Raw genomic sequence first — 21750 nt, forward strand, 5'->3', positions numbered from 1 at the left:
ACCTATCCTTACTCCACTTGAAAAGTGAAACTGGAAGCTATACTGTGCTTTGCTTAAGACAGGACCTCATTAACATATAGATCCTCTTTTTCTTTTTTATTGTCCTGCCCCTGAAGTTGATAAATTATGTGTATTTTATTTATATGTATACTGGAGAGTGACTAGATTTTAGATACATGAGGTTCCAAACGTTTTAAAAGTAGGATTGATTTGCTTCAAATTCCATTTTCCAATTTTTAAAAATATTTTCAACTTTGTCCTGAAACAGAAAGGCTCGATGGTCCTTGCAGTGTTAATGAATTGTATGGCAACTTTGCCCTTGGTTGTGAGAAGCTGTATATGGGATGTTCAGACAGAAGCCTCCTATCCTGAGCCATAGCTATCAATTCCAAACTGTGAAGGCTGTTTCTCATACTGAGCATCATAAGTTGAAATGCTGCCATCTCTTCCAGTGTCTGTGTTGGTAGGGGAGGCAGGACCGAAGACAGAAGCACCCATTATCATGATAAATACTCAGAGCAGGCTGTACTACAACAGTGGCTGATATAGAGGAGATTGTATGGTTTTAGGAAGCCTGTATTAGTGGAAAAAATGTCACTGTATAAGATGCTATTGAATCGAAGTTAGTGGCTAGGTATTGGCTAAGTCATTATCCCCATGAAGAAGAGGAAGTAGGAGGGTGGCATATAGGATCCTATTTGAATTTGGTTGAAAATAGAGAAAACAAAGGAATTTCTCAGGAGAGATACTAGAGGCTGTGCTTTTTGTATAAAAGTTGGTTACTTGGGTTATGCTGTCCCTGTCTGGCTAATCCTATTCTTCCAATAAATAGAAATAGTTATAATAGATACCACTTACATTTATAGTGCTTTGTATGCATTATTTCACCATCACAACAACTCTGGATAGATATTATTGTCCAGATTATACAGATGAGGAAGATGAGGCTCAATGAGGTTAAATGACTTTCCCAAGGTCATATAGCTACTGAGTATCTGAACCAGAATATGAACTCAGGTAGCTGTCTTCTCCTCCTTCCTTCTCTCTTCCCCATTACCTTCATTGTTTACACTTTCCTACCTCAGCCTGAATATCAAGTGATTACCTTGTGGAATAATTTGTGAAATAGTTTCCAAGAGAGTTAATATTGGTGGGCTAAATAAATAAATAATAGTAGACTGATTAACTGATCAAGCAATTACATATTCATCGAATGCTTACTGTACATTTGTCCTGGGGATACAGTGTTACAAAAACACCAGAATAACCCTTGATCTCTTAAAACACAGAATGTAATTGCTGGAGCTGTCCGCAATGATATCCAAGCTGTTTATAGCAATTTAAGTTTAAATTATTTAAAGTCAAAGAGTTAACTCAGTCTCTCAGTTACATTAACATTTCAAGGACTCAATAGCCACATGCTAATGACCACTGTACTGGGCAGCATAGATATGGAACATTTATTTCCATTCTCATTGGAAGTTCTATTGGACAACACTTAGATAATTAATATATGGTGGCTCAGATGCTAAAGAATCTTCCTGCAATGTAGGAGAGCAGGGTTCGATCCCTGGGTCAGGAAGATCCCCTGGAGAAGGGAATGGCAACATACTCCAGTATTTTTGCCTGGAGAATTCCATGGACAGAGGAGCCTGGCAGTCTACTACAGTCCATGGGGTAGCAGAGTCAGACACGACTGAGTGACTATCACTTTTTTCACTTTAGATAATTAATAACAATTGGGTTGAGTGAGAAAGAAGAGTGACAGGGTGTTAAAGAATTCATATTTAGTGGGTTATCCAGTCTGGGAGGCTTTCCTGGGGAAAGTGACATTTGAGCTGAGCTTTCAGTCTGAAATAACTAAGCCAATATTGCCAAGTGAGGAAGCTTCTGCAGATACTCCCTGTGTGTGTGCTCAGTCATGTCTGGCTCTTTGTGACCCCATGGACTGTAGCCCACCGGGCTCCTATGTCCATGGGATTCTCCAGGCAAGAATACTGGAGTGGGTTGCCATGCTCTCCTCCAGGGGACCTTCCCAACACAGGGATCGAACCTGTATCTCATTATGTCTCCTGCATTGCAGGCAGATTCTTTACTGCTGAGCCACCTAGGAAGCCCTAAATACTTCCTGCTATGAAGTAAATTAACTCTGAAAATGACAGCAGTGGATTTGATCAACTTGTCCAGGGTGTAAAGGCACCTACCTTCTCCCTTCAATGGACCCAAACTTAGCCAAACGAGAGAACAGAATAGAGGAAGTACAGAACTGTCTCACACCTGTGCTCATTCAGATCAGGATGGTAGTAGAGCCTGGGGCCATGAATTATTGCAAGTCAGGTCCTGCATTCATTTTTGGTGCTTTGTTTTGTTTTGTTTTTAAAAAAAGCTCTGTAACTCTTTTTGAGATACTTGGAGATCCAAACCTGGCTGTCAATATTAAGTTTGATATAATAATAATATGGTTCAGAGTATATCCTGAGCGGGGGAGAAGGTGTTTGTGCTTAAATACATCTGTGCTGTGTCGAGAGCTACATGTTTTATGAGCCTCTCTAGCTTGAACACCCACACATCTGCAGGCAGGAAGTTCAGTTCAGGTTCACAATCTAGCTAAGATGCAACTGTGTGGTGTTTGCTCTATGTTTAATTAGAATGGAATGCAATCGGGGTTTGTCTCCATCATCATCTATATCTCATCATTTAGGTCTGTCATCTATCTCTCTCACCTATCATTATGATCTGTTATATATCTATTCTCCAGAAGTCCTAGGCAGAATCCTCAATGCTATACAAATCCTAAATCCCTCCTTTTGGTGTATTCCACTCAGGCCCAGATTCTTTCTCTGACCAGGGCACCAAGGCTGTTCTCTCCAATGTCAACATCATGAACTAGGTATATTTTGTGTTTACTATGCAGAGACAGAAAACAGTCTCCAAAAGGTGAATTTGATTTGACCAGTAACGTGATATCACCACAATTAGTTATGTCAATAAAAACCACCAATAAAGGGACTTCCTGGCTGGTCTAGTGGTTGAGATTCTGTGCTTCCACTGCAGGGGGCGCAGGTTCTATCCCTGGAGGGGAAACTAAGATCCTGTATGATGGCTGTGTGGCGCAGCCAAAAAAAAAAAAAACAAAAAAAACAAAAAACCCAAAAAAAACCAACCGCTAATAAAAGCTGTGTATTTGGTATCATAGAAATGGGCAAAAAATCAGGTTGATTCTATGAACTTCTCAACTCTCAGCCAAACATATTAGTATCATGTGGGAGTCACAGTACCAAAAATCGGAATGGCTGGGTTCTCCAAAAGCTTCCCAGTTTTTGAAACAGAAACAGCTGTGTCAGCCTCTGTGCGTCTGCCTGCTGTTTGTCTCACTTCCATATTAAAGTGCTTTTTTTTAATGCATCCCATTGCTACTATTTTTTTTTTTGGAAGGGGTGCTGTTTCTGTAGATGATAGTCTCTTTAAATACTGCTTCTTCCTCTTTGATTTAGCTTCTTTCTTGCAGCTGTCCCTCAGGGATCTTGACACACTGGATATGGCTGGAATCCAGGTCCTGTCTCTCTCAGTTTTCGTTCCATGTTCTGAGCTTTGTCAGAGCCATTCTGTATCTGATTTATCTTCTGCCAGGATGGTGGCTCCATATTCAATCTGTTTGCCAAGTGCTTCTGAGGCAGCCTTTTCAAAGCAGATAATTTAATTTCTCCATTTTCAGGAAGCAAAGAACAAGCTACCTTATTAACTGGAAATGTGCTTATTTGATGCTGTGTGGGGGCTGACATTATCCCCCTGAATCTTAGGAAGCTCATTGTGTTCCTGAGGTTTAATTCTCCTCCTTAAAAATCTCTGTGATTTTCCCACCCCCCACCCCCACACATATCCTCAGATGCAGACATACTTCCAACTTTTCCAATTCTGTCAGTTCTTTGAGAATCAGTGTAAGTCTTCTCCTCTCCTTGTATTCTTCCCCAGTAAGGGAACCTGTGTTGTTTTTTTCTCATCTCCTTCAGTGACTGTTGTCTGCAACATACCATTTAGCATGTGCTTATTATATTGTCTTGTATTATCCACTGAACTTCAGGTTACATCATTGGTGGTGAACCATTGTAGAATTTTGTGTGAAATAGTTACATGATCTGATTAGTGATTTAAAAAGATGACTGATGGCATGGAGGCTGATTAGGAGGTTGAGATATTGGAGGACTGAGGAAGTGAATACCATGGCAATAGAAATTGAGAGAAAGCACAGATTTTAGAGGTGTTTGGGAGCAAAATCGATAGGACTTACTGATTGATCGGATGAGAAGGGCCAGAGGCAGGGAGGAGAAGTCTAGAATTGACTCTCAGGTTTCTGGTTTGGACCACTGGGTGGGTGTTAGTGCCACTCACTGAGGCAAGGAACAGAAGTCAGCCCACTCCCTCATGGGTCTCCTCTCCTTCCTCCTGCAATCCCATATGGGTCCACAGTAAGTGCTCAGAAATGCATGATATTAATTTTATTCTGTTAAGAGAGAAGAGAAAGTCTTGCCTTTTCTTTGCGTCCTGCCTTAGCTTATGTAAGATACTTCCTGCAGTGGAAGGATGTTAGTTTCATGGCATCTTTGTGTTGCTACTCTAGGAATCTTCTCTCTGCTGCTGTGATCTATTTTTGCATTTCTGTGGTCTATGATGCAAGTTCTGGACTCACTGCTTCTGGATTCACTATGCTTACCAGTCCGGTAGTGCCACATACTTCTCCTTGTCCCCAAAATGATCTCATCACAGCAGTCACTTACATTTGAACAGTGATTTAGAATTTAGCAGGCATGTTCAGATGTGCTTTACTTCCTTTGCTCCCTATTACTGCATGTGAGGTAGGCAGTTAAGTAGGTTTAACTGTCCGTGTTTCATACATAAAGGAGTTTAGGCCGTTAGAGATGCAACCTGTGGCATAACTGGGACTCTGCCTCCACATCCATTGTATTTATTTTAATTAGTCAAGTCAATTCTTGCCTTGCTCTCTGGTACCCATGTGTTTCCAGACTCCTCATGACCGGTCCGACTTCTACCTTCGTCCACTGTGACCTCCTGCTTTTGGTTTACCTGCCTTGCTCATACCTATACTTTGCCCTGTATATATACATCTCTTGCTTTGGCTTTCCCATTCCAGGCACCTTCCCCTGTTCCTGTTATCCTTGTACTACAGTCTTGGCATTGATACAAGATTTGCAGATGAATTTGTGGCACTGGAACTTTTTCTTCCCAAGAACATAGAGGAACACCCACTTTCAGTCTGTTGGACCTGAGGAAATATTGGCCTTTGAACTCTGTTACTTTCAAAATGTTACGTTTGTGGATATGAGCAGTGAAAGAAGGCATAATAAGCTAGGCAAGATTTCCAACCCACATCCTGCCTCCTCCAACGCAGATCTCCTTTAAGGGTTTCAATGGGCTGCATTGCCTGAGCCTCTTTCTCCCTGTGAGTACATGGACCTCCATACTTAAATGTTTGGTATTGAGCATTTGGGACAATTTTTCATTAATATGATAGCAACAAACAGCTTTCTGGGTTGTATAGATTGTCAGTAGGTACCTTCTTCTCAACACTGAAATGGTTTCATGGGTGGCCCTCTGTTTGCGAGTCTCTGTGGACCCAGTGGGAGCCAGGGTTGCTTAAGCTTTCTTAGCACTTCAGTGTTTTATAGTTGAGCAGCAAGTATTTGAGAATCACCTACCGACAGGGATGTTATAAACCAACTCCTTGCTCTTGAGCCTACCATCTAATTGGGAAGGGAAACTTTACATTTTTTTCCCACCATGACTGAGCAGCATACAACACAGTTATAAACTTACGCTAGGGAGATTGGGACAGAAAATGAGATACGGGTCAGGCTGCTTAAAGAAGCTTCCTGAAAGGGAGGACCTTTGAACTGATGCTGAGAGCACGGGTTAAGCTTTTGATTGCAGCGTGTGTTTGTGAATCAGTGTTAGTGCTACTATTTGGGGATAGTGGAATGGCATGATAGAAACCCCATATTTAATTCTTTTTCAAGGAATATTTCTTTTCATCTCAGATGACAAGTTCAGGAGGGGGCCTGTCAAAGGAGGTTTTGTTCCCCCCCCCCCAGCCCCTTTTTTTTGATTATGCCAAATCTTACATTCTGTGTTCCACCATTCTACGGTTTGGTTCTTTTGCAATATGATTTTAGGATCTGGTGTGAACTTAGTCCAGGACATTCCTCTTCCAAATCAGTTTTCCACTTTAGGTGAAAACTGAGTTTGTACTTTTGAGATAATTGTTCTAAGACAGTGCTGCTAAAATACAGGCTAGAATAGAAAAGTTAACTTTGTGTAGCTCTGAGATGCAATTTTCTCTGTTCTTCCTTGGCAAAGATGATGCTGTGACTGGGGAGCCTTCTCAGAGTGACAGATCTGTGTGGGCTGAAGCCCCAGTTTGATCATGAGGGGGCGGGAGATGGAAATTTCTTTCTCTTCTTTATGATGGGTTCTGATGCTGGCAACTGTATGCTCTGGGAGCTACTGTTGGGGGCATGATGCATGCCTTGTTTCTCAGTGGAACATTGTGGAGCAAATAGCGTCTGAAACATATTTTTGCAAGTGAGGCAGAGTGCAGGATGATGATGAACAGAGGAAATAATAATTTGTTACATAGAACAGATTTGTTGGAGCTGTGGCCTGCACAAATGTTGCATCCAAAATTGCGAAGATTTTCCTAGATGATAGGGTGGACTGGGATAAATTCTATGTCTCAATTTCGGGGAGGGGATTGTTAAAGAAAAATGGGTGGAAATAGTTGGCCCTTGACCAACTGTGAAGTTGGAAAAATATGTCTAATATCCTACCTTTCTATTTACTTCATTGCTTCGCTCTTGTTATTCTCCACTGGTGAAACTAGAATCCCCCTCTGTTAAGGTTATAGTGAAACATCAGTGGTAACTTTCTTAGAGAGGGGACTATATCTGGGATACAGGGGTGATGGCATGACTGCCTGGTGTAAAAGACTCTATCTCCAGAAGAGGAGGCTTAGTGTAAGCATGATGCCCTGGGAATGGGGCAAATTCTTGTTCGTTATGGGCCATGGCTTGAAATTGATTGAAGGACTCAGTAGGAATTTGGGTCTCTCCTGGGGGTCCACCTGTGCTAAATAGACAACACATTGTGGAGGGATAGAAAAAAATGAAGGTGCATAGTGAAAGTGATGGAGAAGGCAATGGCACCCCACTCCAGTACTCTTGCCTGGAAAATCCCATGGACGGAGGAGACTGGTAGGCTGCAGTCCATGGGGTCTCTAAGAGTCAGGTACGACTGAGCGACTTCACTTTTGCTTTTCACTTTCATGCATTGTAGAAGGAAATGGCAACCCACTCCAGTATTCTTGCCTGGAGAATTCCAGAGACAGAGGAGCCTAGTGGGCTGCCATCTATGGGGTCGCGCAGAGTCGGACATGATTGAAGCGACTGAGCAGTGAAAGTGAAGTCGCTCAGTCGTGTCTGACTCTCTGTGACCCGTGGACTGTAGCCCACCAGGCTCCTCCGTCCATGGGATTCTCCAGGCAAGAATACTGGAGTGGGGTGCCATTGCCTTCTCCAGGGGATCTTCCCGACCCAGGGATGAAATCCAGGTCTCCCACATTGCAGGCAGATGCTTTAACCTCGGCTCCACCAGGGAAGCTCTTAAATACAAGAATACAGTCTTTCAGAAAACCTCCTATAGAGACACAGAACTTCAGATCCAAGTACTAACATCAAAGATTTCAAGGGAGGAAAGGAAGCCAGGTTGAAAGAAGGAGGAGGAGGAGGTGGGGGGGGGCAAAAGGGGTGGCCTTACAGACGTCTCCTGCCACCTACAGATGCCCAGGCATTATGGGACTTTTCCCTGGGCCTCCAGAGAAGGGAGGACTGGAACTCGGCCCTACCAGAAATCAGACCAGACCGGAACCAGAATTCGAGTTCTCTGCCAAGAGGAGGTGATCAGTCTCCAATCCTCAGCTCAGGCTGCATATATATTAATATGCATATATATGAAGGTGCATATATATTAATAAAAATATTCCCAAGGACTTGTTTAGGATGGATTCAAAAGGGAGAAATTATCTACAGGGTAAAATTAATAACATTTATTGAACTCTTGTCATATGGCAAGCATATTATATAAAATTTGTATCTAATTCTCATGATAAGCTTATGAGGTAGGCAGTTTTATTATTCACATTTTATATACAGATAAAATGAAGTCAAGTTGCCCAGGGTCAGAGAACTGAAAGTGACTGAACTAGGATTGATTGATGCATTGATTTTTTAAAATTAGGATAAAATGTATAACATAAAATTTATCATTTAACCTCCTTGAATCAGGATTAGTTTTTCATTCTATTTTAAAAGTTATCCCTCATGGCAGCGGTGGCGGTGGCTGGCTGGGTGCAGCGCTGTAGCAACTGAGTTGCTGCTAGCCTGGTGGCCCAGCGTTGAGCTCCAGCCTGGCCTCTGCATGCCCCTGGGGCTCCAACCCCGTAATGTTGCCCCGGCACTAAGCCCGCCCTGGCCAGGATGATGGTGGAGTATTTTCTGGGCCAGAGCATGCTCTGGAGTTCCTGGGACCAAGTGTTTGCTGCCTTCTGGCAGCTGTCCCAAATCCCTATAGCAAACATGTCTTGATGAAAGACACAGTGCACCGAGAGGTGACCTCTGACCAGAAGCTCCTGTCCAAGGACTCCTGACCAAGACGAACAGGATGCCCCGCTGGGCTGAGCGACTGTTTCCTGCCAGTGTTTCTCACTCAGTGTACATCCTGGAAGATTCTATTGTGGACCCACGAAACCAGACCATGGCCACCTTCACCTGAAACATCAACCACACCCAGCTGATGGTGGTGGAGGAATGATGTGTTTACTGTGTGAACTCTGATAACAGCGGCTGGACTGAAATCTGCCAGGAAACCTGGGTCTCCTCTAGCTTAGTTGGTGTCTCCAGAGATGTCCAGGAATTTGGTCTTGCACTGTTCAAAAGCAACGTGACTATGACTGTGAAAGGTTTTGAAAACATCTTGGCCAAGCTGCAGGGTGAGGCCCCTCCCAAAACCCTTGTTGAAACAGCCAAGGAAACCAAGGAGAAGGCCAAGGAGATGTCAGTGGCAGCTATGGAGAAGGCCAAGGACCTTGCCAGCAGGGCAGCCACCAAGAAGCAGCAGCGGCAGTTTGTGGAGCCAGCCCAGGCCCCGAGGCAGCAGCCTAGCAGACTACCAGCTCCAGTCCTGTGCCCTCTCCTCCTGTACTTTATTATTAAAAGCCAGCTTCCAGTCTTGTCGACTGTCTGGGTGGTGGGCTGGGGGTAGGTGCCCTGTTTGGCATCTCCAGCACAGCCAGTCAGTTACCCATGTCTGAGCTGGGCCTCCTTACTCCTGGATCAGGTGGTTGAGGATAGAGGCCCAATGACTTGCCCAGGGTGACTGCATCCAGGTGAAATGGTCATAAATGCTAGACTGTAAGCTCCGTGAGGGCAGGGACTGTTGTTTTATCCTCTGATGTATCCCAAGTATATGAAACAAAATCTTACATGTAACAGGCACTCAATAAATACTTACTGAAATTAAAAATAAATTATACAGTGAAGTTGTCTTGTTTGGTGTGCATAGAAGGCAATGGCACCCCACTCCAGTACTCTTGCCTGGAAAATCCCATGGACGGAGGAGCCTGGAAGGCTGCAGTCCATGGGGTCGCTGAGGGTCAGACACGACTGAGCGACTTCACTTTCACTTTTCACTTTCATGCATTGGAGAAGGAAATGGCAACCCACTCCAGTGTTCTTGCCTGGAGAATCCCAGGGATGGGGGAGCCTGATAGGCTGCTGTCTATGGGGTCGCACAGAGTTGGACACGACTGAAGCGACTTAGCAGCAGCCGCAACGCACACATAGAATCACAAACTACCACCACAATGAAGATACAGAATAATTCCATCTCCCTGAAAGCTCCCTTGTGCTGTTCCATTTGAGTTAAACCCTCTACTCACTTCTAACCTCTGTTTGCTGTGTAAACAACTGATCAGTTTTCTATCACTATAGTTCTTTTCCAGAATGTCATCTTCATGGAATCATACACTTGTTGTTCAGTTGTTCAGTCATCTCAGACCCTCTGTGACCCCACAGACTGCAGCACACCAGGCTTCCCCATCCTTTACTATCTCCTGGAGCTTGCTCAAACTCATGTCCATTGAGTCAGTGATGACATCCAACCATCTCATCCTCTGTCGTCCCCTTCTCCTCCCGCCTTCAATCTTTCCCAGCAACAGGGGCTTTTCTAATGATTGGGCTATTTGCATCAGTTGGCCAAAGTATTGGAGCTTCAGCATCAGCCCTTCCAGTGAATATTCAGGGTTGATTTCCTTTAGGATTGACTGGTTTGATTTCCTTGCTGTCCAAGGGATTCTCAAGAGTCTTCTCCAGAACCACAGTTCAAAACCATCAATTCTTTGGCATTCAGCCTTCTTTATGGTCCAACTCTCACATCCATACATGACCTTGGAAAAACCTATGGAAAAACCATAGCCTTGACTATTCAAACCTTTGTCAGCAAAGTAATGTCTCTGCTCCTTTATATGCTGTCTAGGTTTGTCATAGCTTTTCTTTCAAGGAGCAAGCATCTTTTAATTTCATTGTTGCAGTCACTATCTGTAGTAGTTTTGGAGCCCAAGAAAATAAAGTTTCTCACTATTTCCATTATTTCCCCATGTATTTGCCATGAAGTGATGGGACCAGATGCCATAGTCTTAGTTTTCTGAATGTTGAGTTTTAAGCCAACTTTTTCATTCTCCTCTTTCACTTTCATCAAGAGGCTCTTTAGTCTTCTTTGCTTTCTGCCTTACAAGGGTGGTGTCTTCTGCATATCTGAGGTTATTGATATTTCTCCCAGCAATCTTGATTCCAGCTTGTGCTTTATGCAGCCCAGCATTTGGCAAGATGTACTCTGCATAGAAATTAAATAGGCAGGGTGACAATATACATCCTTGATGTACTCTTTTCTCACTTTGGAACCAGTCTGTTTTTCCATGTATGGTTCTAACTGTTGCTTCTTGAACTGCATACAGGTCTCTCAGGAAGGGGGGTAAGGTGGTCTGGTATTCTCATCTCTTTAAGAATTTTCCACAGTTTGGAATATACATACAGTATGTAATCTTTTTAAGACTGGCTTCTTTCACTCAGCAGTTCTCTGGAGATTTATCCCTGTTGTGATATGTTCATTCCTTATTATTGCCAAGTAGTAGTCCATTATATGGATTTACCACAGTTTGTTTATCCATTGACTTGTTAATGGTCATTTGGATTGCTTCCAGTTTTGGGCAGTTATGAACAGAATCTTATTCTGTGGGGAGTTTAGTGTGAATACCAATTTTCTTTAGAGTAAATACCCAGGGGTGGGATGGCTGTATCATTATGATAAACTTTATGGTTAATTTTGTAACAAATGGCCAAATCATTTGCCAGTATATATGATCACCATGAGCAGTATATGATAGTTGTAGTTTCTTGTATCCTCATCAACTCTTGGTATTGTTGCTTTTTTATTTAGGTGTTATAATAGGTATGTGGTGGTATCTTGTCATTGTTTCAATTTGCATTTCCCTAATAGCTAATGATATTTAACATCTGTCTATTTTTTTCCATTTGTATATGGTCAGGTTCTTTGTATGTTTTAAAATTGGATTATTTGTTCTCTTACTGTTGAGCTTTGAGAGTTCTTTGTACATTATGAACATGTCTTGTTGGCTGTGTGATTTGCATACATCTTCATGTTTGTAGCTTTTCTTTTAAAAAATTAATTAATTTTAATTGGAGGCTATTACTTTATAGTGATTTTTGCCATACATTGACATGAATCAGCCATGTGTCCCCCATCCTGAACACCTCTCCCACCTCCCTCCCCATCCCATCCCTCAGGGTCATCCCAGTGCACCGGCCCTGAGTGCCCTGTCTCATGCCTCGAACCTGGACTGGCGATCTATTTTACATATGACGATATACATGTTTCAATGCTATTCTCTCAAATCATCCTACCCTTGCCTTCTCCCACAGAGTCCAAAAGTCTGTTCTTACATCTGTGTCTCTTTTGCTGTCTCGCATATAGGGTCATTGTTACCCTCTTTCTAAATTCCATATATATGCGTTAGTATACTGTGGTGGTGTTTTTCTTTCTGACTTACTTCACTCTGTATAATAGGCTACAGTTTCATCCACATCATTAGAACTGATAATGCATTCTTTTTAATAGCTGAATCATATTCCGTTGTGTATATGTATCACAGCTTTCATATTCATTCATCTGCTGATGGACATCTATGCTGCTTCCATGTCCTAGCCATTGTAAACAGTGCTGTGATGAACATTGGGGTACACGTGTCTCTTTCAATTCAGGTTTCCTTGGTGTGTATGCCCTGCAGTGGGATTGCTGGGTCATATGGGGGTTCTATTTCCAGTTTTTAAGGAATCTCCACACTATTCTTCATAGTGGCTGTACTAGTTTACATTCCCACCAACAGTGTAAGAGGGTTCCCTTTTCTCCACACCCTCTCCAGCATTTATTGCTTGTAGACATTTGGATTGTAGCCATTCTGACTGGCGTGAGATGGTACCTCATTGTGGTTTTGATTTTGCCTTTCTGTGATAATGAGTGATGTTGAGCATCTTTTCATGTGTTTGTTAGCCATCTGTATGTCTTCTGTGGACAAACGTCTGTTTAGTTCTTTGGTCCATTTTTTGATTGGGTAGTTTATTTTTCTGGAATTGAGCTGCATGAGCCATTTGTATAATATTGAGATTAATTCTTTGTCAGTTGCTTTGTTTGCTATTATTTTCTCCCATTCTGAAGGCTGTCTTTTCACCTTGCTTATATTTTCCTTCATTGTGCAAAAGCTTTTAAGTTTAATTAGGTCCCATTTGTTTATTTTTGCTTTTATTTCCATTACTCTGGGAGGTGGTAAATATCAAAGTCCATTTTGTCCTCTTTTTCTATTATAAATCATGCTTTTGGTATCGTATCTAAGGATAATTTATAATAAAGCAGATATTGCTTATTAATAGTGTTCCTGAATTATTTATTTTAATAAGAACTTTGTGGAAACATATTTTGCATATAATTAACCCTTTTAAAGTTTACAAATCAGTCATGATTTAAAAATAAATTTACCAAGTTCTGCAACAATTGCTATGAATATTTTGGAACATTTTCGTCACTCCAAGAGAATCTTTCATTCACATTTACTGTTAATCTCTGTTATTGCTAACTCTGCTCCAGAAAACCACTAGTCTACTAGTGGTTTTCTGGCACAATTTTTTATTTTAAAAAATTTAAATTTAAAAATTGTGGTAAAAAATCATAACATAAAATTTATTATTTTACCATTTCTGGTGGTGATTTAGTTGGTAAGTCGTGCTTGACTCTTGCTACCCTATGGACTATAGTCTGCCAGGCTCTTCTGTCCATGAGAATACTGGAGTGAATTGCCATTTCTTTTTCCAAGGGATCTTCCTGACCCAGGGATCAAACCCTTGTCTCCTGCATTGGCAAGTGGATTCTCTGTCACTGAGCCACCAGGGAAGCATTACCATTTCTAGTAGTGTTAAATATTTTCATATTGTGTATAACCAATCTCTAGAATGTTTTCATCTTGTAAATCTGAAATTCTATACCCAGTAAAGAACATTTCCCCATTTTTCTCTCCTCCAGCCCCTGCTAACCATCATTCTACTGTTTCCATAAGTTTGACTACTGCTTTGAGTTCAGTTGCTCAGTCATGTCTGACTCTTTGTGACCTCATGGACTGCAGCACGCCAGGCCTTCCTGTCCATCACCAACTCCTGGAGTTTACTCAAACTCATCTCCATTGAGTCACTGATGCCATCCATCTCATCCTCTGTCGTCCCCTTCTCCTCCCACCTTCCATCTTTCCCAGCATCAGGGGCTTTTCCAGTGAGTCAGTTCTTTGCATCAGGTGGCCAAAGTATTGGAGTTTCAACTTCAACATAAGTCTTTCCAATGAATATTCAGGACTGATTTCCTTTAGGCTGAACTGATTGGATCTCTTTGCAGTCCAAGGGGCTCTCAAGAGTCTTCTCCAACACTGCAGTTCAAAAACATCAATTCTTTGGCACTCAGCTTTCTTTATGGTCCAACTCTAACAGCCATACATCACTACAGGAAAAACCATAGCTTTTGCTAGATGGACCTTAATGTCTCTGCTTTTTAATACTCTTTTTTTTTCTGCTTTTGACTACTGTAGATATCTTATATAAGTGTAATTATATAGTATGTGTCTTTTTGTCTGACTTATTTAGCATAGTACCCTCAAAGTTCATCTGTATCGTAGCATATGCCAGACTTTTCTTCCTTTTTAAGGCTGAATAATATATGTGTATACCAGATTTGCTTATCCATTTTTCTGTTGATGGTCACTTTGGTTGCATCACTCTTTGGGTACTATGAATAATACTGTTAGGAACCTGGGTGTACAAATAGCTAATAAAGCACCATTTTGTTTTCTCAAAAAGACTATTTTCTCCATTAAATATCATTTTCACCTTTGCTAAAAATCAGTTTACTGTATGTGTTTGGATCTAATTCTGGCCTGTCTGTTCTATTCCATTGATCTATTTGTTTTTCCATTTGACAATCTTGATTACTACAATGTTACAGTACTTTTAAAATTTGGGTTGTGTGAGTCTTCCAACTTTGTTCTTTTTTCAAAATATTTTTTGCTCCTTTTTTTCCCCTTTCCAAATAAATTTTAGAATCAATTTGTCAATACCTACAAAATTTCTAAAGAGATTGCATAAATTTATTATGTAGAGGAGAGTTAACATCTAAATTGTATTGAGTCTTTGAATCTATGAGAGCACTATGTCTCTCCACTTATTTAGATCTTTGTTGATTTTTCTTTCCATCAAATTTTGTCATTTTCAGCATAAATATCCTGTACATATTTTATTGGGTTTGTATTTAAAGTGTCTCATGTTCTGGAGGTGTTTTAATTGATGTTAATTTTTTGGGGGGGATTTCAGTTTCCAATTTTACATTGCTAATATATACAAATGTTGATTTTTGTGTATTATCTTTTTATTTTACAATATTAAACTTACAGATTAGTAGTAGGAAGTTTTTTTGTGGTTATTTGTTTTTAGATTATTTGCCTTTTTCTTTAAAATTTTTATTTTTACTCCATTTTCTACTTAGGCAGCGTGTTAGCAAATAAGGATCATTTAATTTCTTCTCTAATTGATATGCATTGTATTTATTTTCCTCATTGCACTAAGAATAGTGATACTAGAGGAAATGCATTTAGTCTCTCTCCATTAGGTACAATGTTAGCTATAGATTTTGTGGATGCCCTTTATCAAATTGAAGAAATTTCCTTCTGTTCCTAATTTGCTGAGTTTTTAAATCATATATTAATATTGAATTTTGTCAAGTGCTTTTTCTGTACCCATTGATATAATAATGTGATTTTTCATTTTTAAAAATCATTTAATATGTTGGATTGCATTGATTAATTTGAGAATATTGAACCAGAGTTGCATTCCTGGTATAAACCCCATTTAGTTATATGGTATTATTTTTAACTATTGCCTGATTCAATTTTCTAATACTTTGTGGATTTTTATACAAATCATGAGGTGCATTGGTCTGCAGTTTTACTTTCTTGTACTATTATCTGGTTTTGATGTCAGGTTAATGTTGTCTCATAAAATGAGTTGGGAAGCTTTACTTCCTCCTCTGTTTTCTGTAGAAAGGTTATGTAGATTGGCATTATTTCTTTAAATATTTGTTAGAATTTGCCAGTGAAATCTTCTAGGCCTAGAGAAACCATTTTTGGACAAGTTTTAAAACTATATAATCATTTTATTTAATTATATGACTGTTTAGATTTCTCTCTTCTTCTTGAGTGAGTTTTGACAGTTTGTGATTTTTGAGGAATTGGTTTATTTTATCCAAGATGACAAATTTAGGTACATAGATTTTTTTTGCAGGATAGCTTTGTTATACTCTCAATGTTTGTGAAAGTGTTAATTGGTCAGTTGTGTCTGAGTATTTGTGACCCCATGGACTGTAGCCCACCAGGCTCCTCCATGGAATTCTCCAGGCAAGAATACTGGAGTGGGTTGCCATTCCCTTCTCCAGAGGATCTTCCTGATCCAGGGATTGATCCCAGGTCTCCTGTATTACAGGCAGATTCTTTACTGTCTGAGTCACCAGGGAAGCCCATTAATGTTTGTGAGACCTATAGTATTAGGCCCTCTTTTACTTTTGATATGAGTATTTATGTTCTTTTTTTCTTTTTTACTGTTAGTCTTGCTGGAAATTTATCAGTTTTACTGATCTTTACAGTATCATCAAAAAACATGACCTAGGAATTAATCCAATGAAAGACGATCAAATATTCTAGAGAGAAACTGTAGATTTTGGAAAGGATATATACAGAGTAAGGCATAATATATTTATGGTTTTGAAGTCTCAGTTTTTTAAAGACAGGAATAGAAAGTGCCTTTCATGGATAAAGAGTGGTCATTCTTTATTGTCTCTATCTAGGGTGTCCCTAATTTCAAGAGGAGCCCCCTTTACACCCTGGGGAGAGCTGCACTTTGATCCATTGCCTGGTCATCCTGGGATTATTTTTATGAGCTCTGAATTGTGTTGTCTCCAACCTGTGTCTCTGATTGTTAGCTACCTTTGGCTAGTCCTTTTGGACCTTTGTTTCTTAATTTATAAGAAAGCTGTACTCTCCAAATGTCAAAGTTATCTTCCAAGACAAAATGTCATAGAATCTTGGACTCTGTTTTAATGGAATCTAAGTCATAATGGAATCCAGCAAAGAAAGAATGCAGAACACTGAACCCAGAATTTCATCTGAAAACTTTTCAGGAAAAGCTGCCCTGTCTCTTTCCTGCTCAACCTCCTCTTTATCATACTTCTCCCTCTGCCTTAGTTCAGCTTTTGGTTCCCTCCCTTCCTTCTGTTCTGCCTCTTGTCCCTATGACTTCCCTGTCTCTTCATCCTGTGCCTGACTTAGTCACCAGTTACTTAGACCTACCTGGTCCTATTCCTACCTCATACCCATACCATCTCCCTCCTCTTACCAGGTTTTCCCCTTCCCAATTCCTTGCCTGCATCACCATTACCCAAGAGAAACATTAACTACTGGAAACCAGCAGTAATGTCCACAAATACTCTTAGCAACATTTAATATAGTAGTAATAAACTGGAGGTTACCCAGATCCTCATCAACAGGAGAATGGGTAAATTGTGATATATTAACATGATGAAATATTATAAAGCTTTGAAAGTCAATGAACTACAGCATACAATAGCCTGGATAAATCTTAATAGCATAAGTTGGAGTAAAAGATGCAAGCTCCCAAAGTTACTCTATATAGTATCATTCCCCTTTGTATAGAGTACACATCCAAGCAAAATCAAATATCATATAGCTCAGGTGAATTACACACAAACACACACATACAAGAGCTAAAATTAAAGAAAAAACAAAACTTGGTAAACATAATCATAAAATTTAGGATGGTGGTTATCTCAGAGGGTGAGATAGAAGAATGGGATAGGGAGAACAGGTTAGTATAGGCTGTTGGCAATGTTCTAGTTCCTAAATTGGTTTAATGGGATCACCAGCTTATATTATTAAAATAATAAGTAAATAAAAGAGTACCATGTATGGACCAACCATGCTAGTGTGTTATGATTGATGACCTGATTTTGTGCATCTGATATAATCCAAACAAATGAACCCCAAATTAGTGGGATCAAGCAATAAGTACATTTCTGTAGAATATTTCCACTAGGTTGTTGGCTAGTGAAAAAGAATGTAGAATTAACTATTCTCCACATATTTTACTTGAGCTTTGAAAAAACATCCATGGAAAGTACTAAAAAATAGTAACTACTAAAAAAAAAAGAAGCTACTATAAAGTGTAGTAACTACAGAGAAGTGAAGTTACAGTGTACACTGCTATCTGATTGGATAGTGGCTAAAATAGACATGATAACAGGTAGGCAATGTAAATGCTTTGAGAACCCTATAGGACCACCCTTTGTAAAGGAATGACTGGCGGTATAAATGGAATGGCGTATAAAGTACTTAAGTGCCCATAGCTACTCTGGCTCAGGGAAGGAGAAACCGTGCAATTCCAACTTATTCAGTATATATTTTAAAAATTCTCTTGTTTCTCTGAAAAGTCTTTTTCTGCTATGTAGGCAGGCACTAAAAAGTTAACCTAGATATTTCATTTGGGATGGAAACACAGATAGCTGAGTTCCAGCTTTTTGCCTGAGAATGTAACTTCAACATTTTTATGAAAGCTAAATGGTACAACCATATATTCATGGCGGATTGTTTGAGAGATACACAGTTCTTCAGGATCAGTTCTAGAATATCTGGAGATCCATCAGCATCAGCTGAGAATTTAGGAAAAAAAATGGAGACTCTCAGGACACATTCCAGACCTACAAGTATCAGAATCTTCATTTTAACAGGAATTCCTGGGTGCTTTATATGCACATTAAAGTTCAAAAAGCAGTAGTTTAGAGCAGATAGCCTTATATGAAGCTCAACAGGAGCTGGTCTTCAGGAAGTCTGTTTACTCACTGAAATTTTATGCCAAATTTTGAGTTTCTCTGAATAAATATTTTTCTGGGCTTTGCTGTATGTTTTACTCCTGGATCAGGCCAGATCATTGGAAAGCTGTGCACTTAGTTCCCAAGCTTTGGCTAATTGTTTCACACAGCGTGCTTTAGTTTTCTCTCTCATTTATTTACATTGAAGACCACTGTGAAAAGCAGCTGTTGAAATTCATTGCATTTACTGCTGGATACTACTGAGAATATTATATACTACAGAAGTGTTTCCAAGGTCTGATTGCACAAAAGAATCATCTGAGGCATTTGTAAACTACTGATCTGAAGTACTGCCTGGGAATATGTATTGTTAACAGTTACTCATGGTGATTCAGATGTAACAAGTCCATGGAATAGTGGTTTGGGAAGATTTACTACACTATCTAGTGTCTCTTTATTAAAATATGCTGGGTTTTTTTTTCCCCTATCTTTAGTAGCCTTTATGTCTTCTGGGTAACTGATATGCAGTTGTCTTATGGATAATATGTTTATAACAACATGTATCCCTCATTAACTTATCAAATCCACATTTATGCCCTACTTTTGACAATTATAAAAACTTCTGTTATACATTTTGGCGTTTGTAAAGGTTTTGTGTTACCATTGCCTTCATTTTACTTTGTTTCTGAGCTGAGCTGATATAATTGCTGTTAAAGATGAGAAATTTGATGCTTTTGTTAATTTTGTTTTGTTTAGTCTTTTGTGGGGGAAATTACATATTAAGCTGTTGGGAGTAGTAAAAGAAATCACAGATTTTTATTAACTACTGTATGGGTTCCTGGGTGTTAGGAGTCCTCAGATATGAACCACTGCCTTAAAACAGGTATTCTAAATTCAGGAGATATGCTATATTTTAAAATGAACAGTTGGGCTAGACATTAGGAGATTTCTATTTTAGGTATAATTGTTCCAGTAATGAATTCTATGACCTCATTCAAGACAAACATATTTTTTGTTGGCCGCTATTCTCTCATCTTCAAAATGGGCACAGCAAGTCCCTTTCACCTTATAGGATTAGATGATAATCACATGATAAACATCGACTGAGGACATATTTTGTGCTAGACACTTTTCATAGACATATATGTATTACTTCATTTAATTCTGGAAAGAATGCAGTGAGGTAAATATTGTTTTTGTCCAGTTTGCAAATGATGAAATTAAGCTAAGTGAGGTTCCATAATTTAAGATTATACATCTGAAGTGAAACTTGATTTTTTTGACTTCAGAGCCTAAATTTGTAATCAGTTAGTCTATATGATTTAGTATGGATCATCGTATTGCAGGAGGAAACTCTGAATCTTATGGCTTAAAATCACAAAAGTTCTTTCCTTGTTTTTTGCTACATAGTTTTGGTTGCATGTCATCATCATTGCAGGACCCAGGTTGACAGAATATCTGTCATCTCTAGGATTGTTGGTCATCTCAACAGAGGGAAAGAGTATATGATGCAATATGCACTGGCTCTTAAAGCATGCACCCAGAAGTGACACATACCATTTTCATTTGTGCATTGTTGACCAAAACTAGTTAGATGGCTGTGTGTGTAAGGAAAGCAACCTGGTTATGTGCTGGAAAGGTGGAAAAGAAGGGAAATATAAACATTTGGTGAGCAACAGTAATGCCACGTTTTTCCAATGTATTTATTGATATAAAACTGTTAGTATTATGACTTTGAATACTGTTCTTACTTAAGAAGCAATGAGGTCGGTTCATGCTTACATTGTTTGAAACACACTCTTCAATAAGTCACAGTATAAAGCCTGCTTATATACTATAATTTAAAATAATAAGTGGGTGTTACTAAGATAGCAGAGGAATAGGATGGGGAGACCACTTTCTCTCCCACAAATTCATCAAAAGAACATTTGAATGCTGAGCAGATTCCACAAACAAACGTCTGTATGCTGGCAGAGGACATTGGGCACCCAGAAGGGCAGCCCATTGTCTTTGAAAGGAGATGGAGAAGTCTTGAGGCTACTGTAAGAATAAGACTGAAAACCAGAGGCAGGAGGCTTAATTCCAAATCCTGAGAGAACACTAGAGAACTCCTGACTCCAGGGAACATTAATCGATAGGAGCGCATCAAATGCCTCCATACCTACACCGAAACCAAGCACCACCCAAGGGCCAAAATGTTCCAGAGCAAGACATACCATGCAAGTTAATTCTCTAGCAACACAGGAACATAGCCATAAGCTTCAATATACAGGCTGCCCAAAGTCACACCAAACTCATTGACATCTCAAAAACCATTACTGGACACTTCATTGCACTCTAGAGAGAAGAAATACAGCTCCACTCACCAGAACACCGACACAAGCTTCCCTAACCAGGAAACCTTGACAAGCCACCCGTCCAACCCCACCCACAGCGAGGAACCTCCACAATAAAGAGGAACCACAAACTGCCAGAATATGGAAAGGCCACCCTAAACACAGCAATATAAACAAGATGAAAAGGCAGAGAAATACCCAGCAGGTAAAGGAACAGGATAAATGCCCACCAAACCAAACCAAAGAGGAAGAGATAGGGAATCTACCTGAGAAAGAATTCCAAATAATGATAGTGAAAATGATCCAAAATCTTGAAAACAAAATGGAGTTACAGATAAATAGCCTGGAGACAAAGATCAAGAAGATGCAAGAAATGTTTAACAAGGACCTAGAAGAAATAAAAAAGAGTCAATATATAATGAATAATGCAATAAATGAGATAAAAAACACTCTGGAGGGAACCAACAGTAGAATAACAGGCAGAAGATAGGATTAGTGAGGTAGAAGATAGAATGGTAGAAATAAATGAAACAGAGGAAAAAAGAAGAAAGAATTAAAGGAAATGAGGACAACCTCAGAGACCTCTGGGACAATGTTAAATGCCCCAACATTCGAATCATAGGAGTCCCAGAAGAAGAAGACAAAGACCATGAGAAAATACTTGAAGGGATAATAGTTGAAAACTTCCATAAAATGGGGAAGGAAATAATCATCCAAGTCCAAGAAACCTAGAGAGTCCCAAACGGGATAAACCCAAGGTGAAACCCAAGACACATACTAATCAAATTAACAAAGATGAAACACA

The 21750-nt window shown here is 39.8% G+C and overlaps 1 pseudogene; it reads left to right on the forward strand.

Annotated features, from left to right (window-relative positions):
• The first annotated feature begins 8288 nt into the window (after window positions 1-8288).
• LOC114111669 (PRELI domain-containing protein 1, mitochondrial-like) lies at window positions 8289-9440 on the forward strand (annotated as a pseudogene).
• The last annotated feature ends 12310 nt before the right edge of the window (window positions 9441-21750 follow it).

Source organism: Ovis aries, chromosome X (assembly GCF_016772045.2).
Source record: "Ovis aries strain OAR_USU_Benz2616 breed Rambouillet chromosome X, ARS-UI_Ramb_v3.0, whole genome shotgun sequence".
In the NCBI taxonomy this organism is placed as follows: Eukaryota; Metazoa; Chordata; class Mammalia; order Artiodactyla; family Bovidae; genus Ovis; species Ovis aries.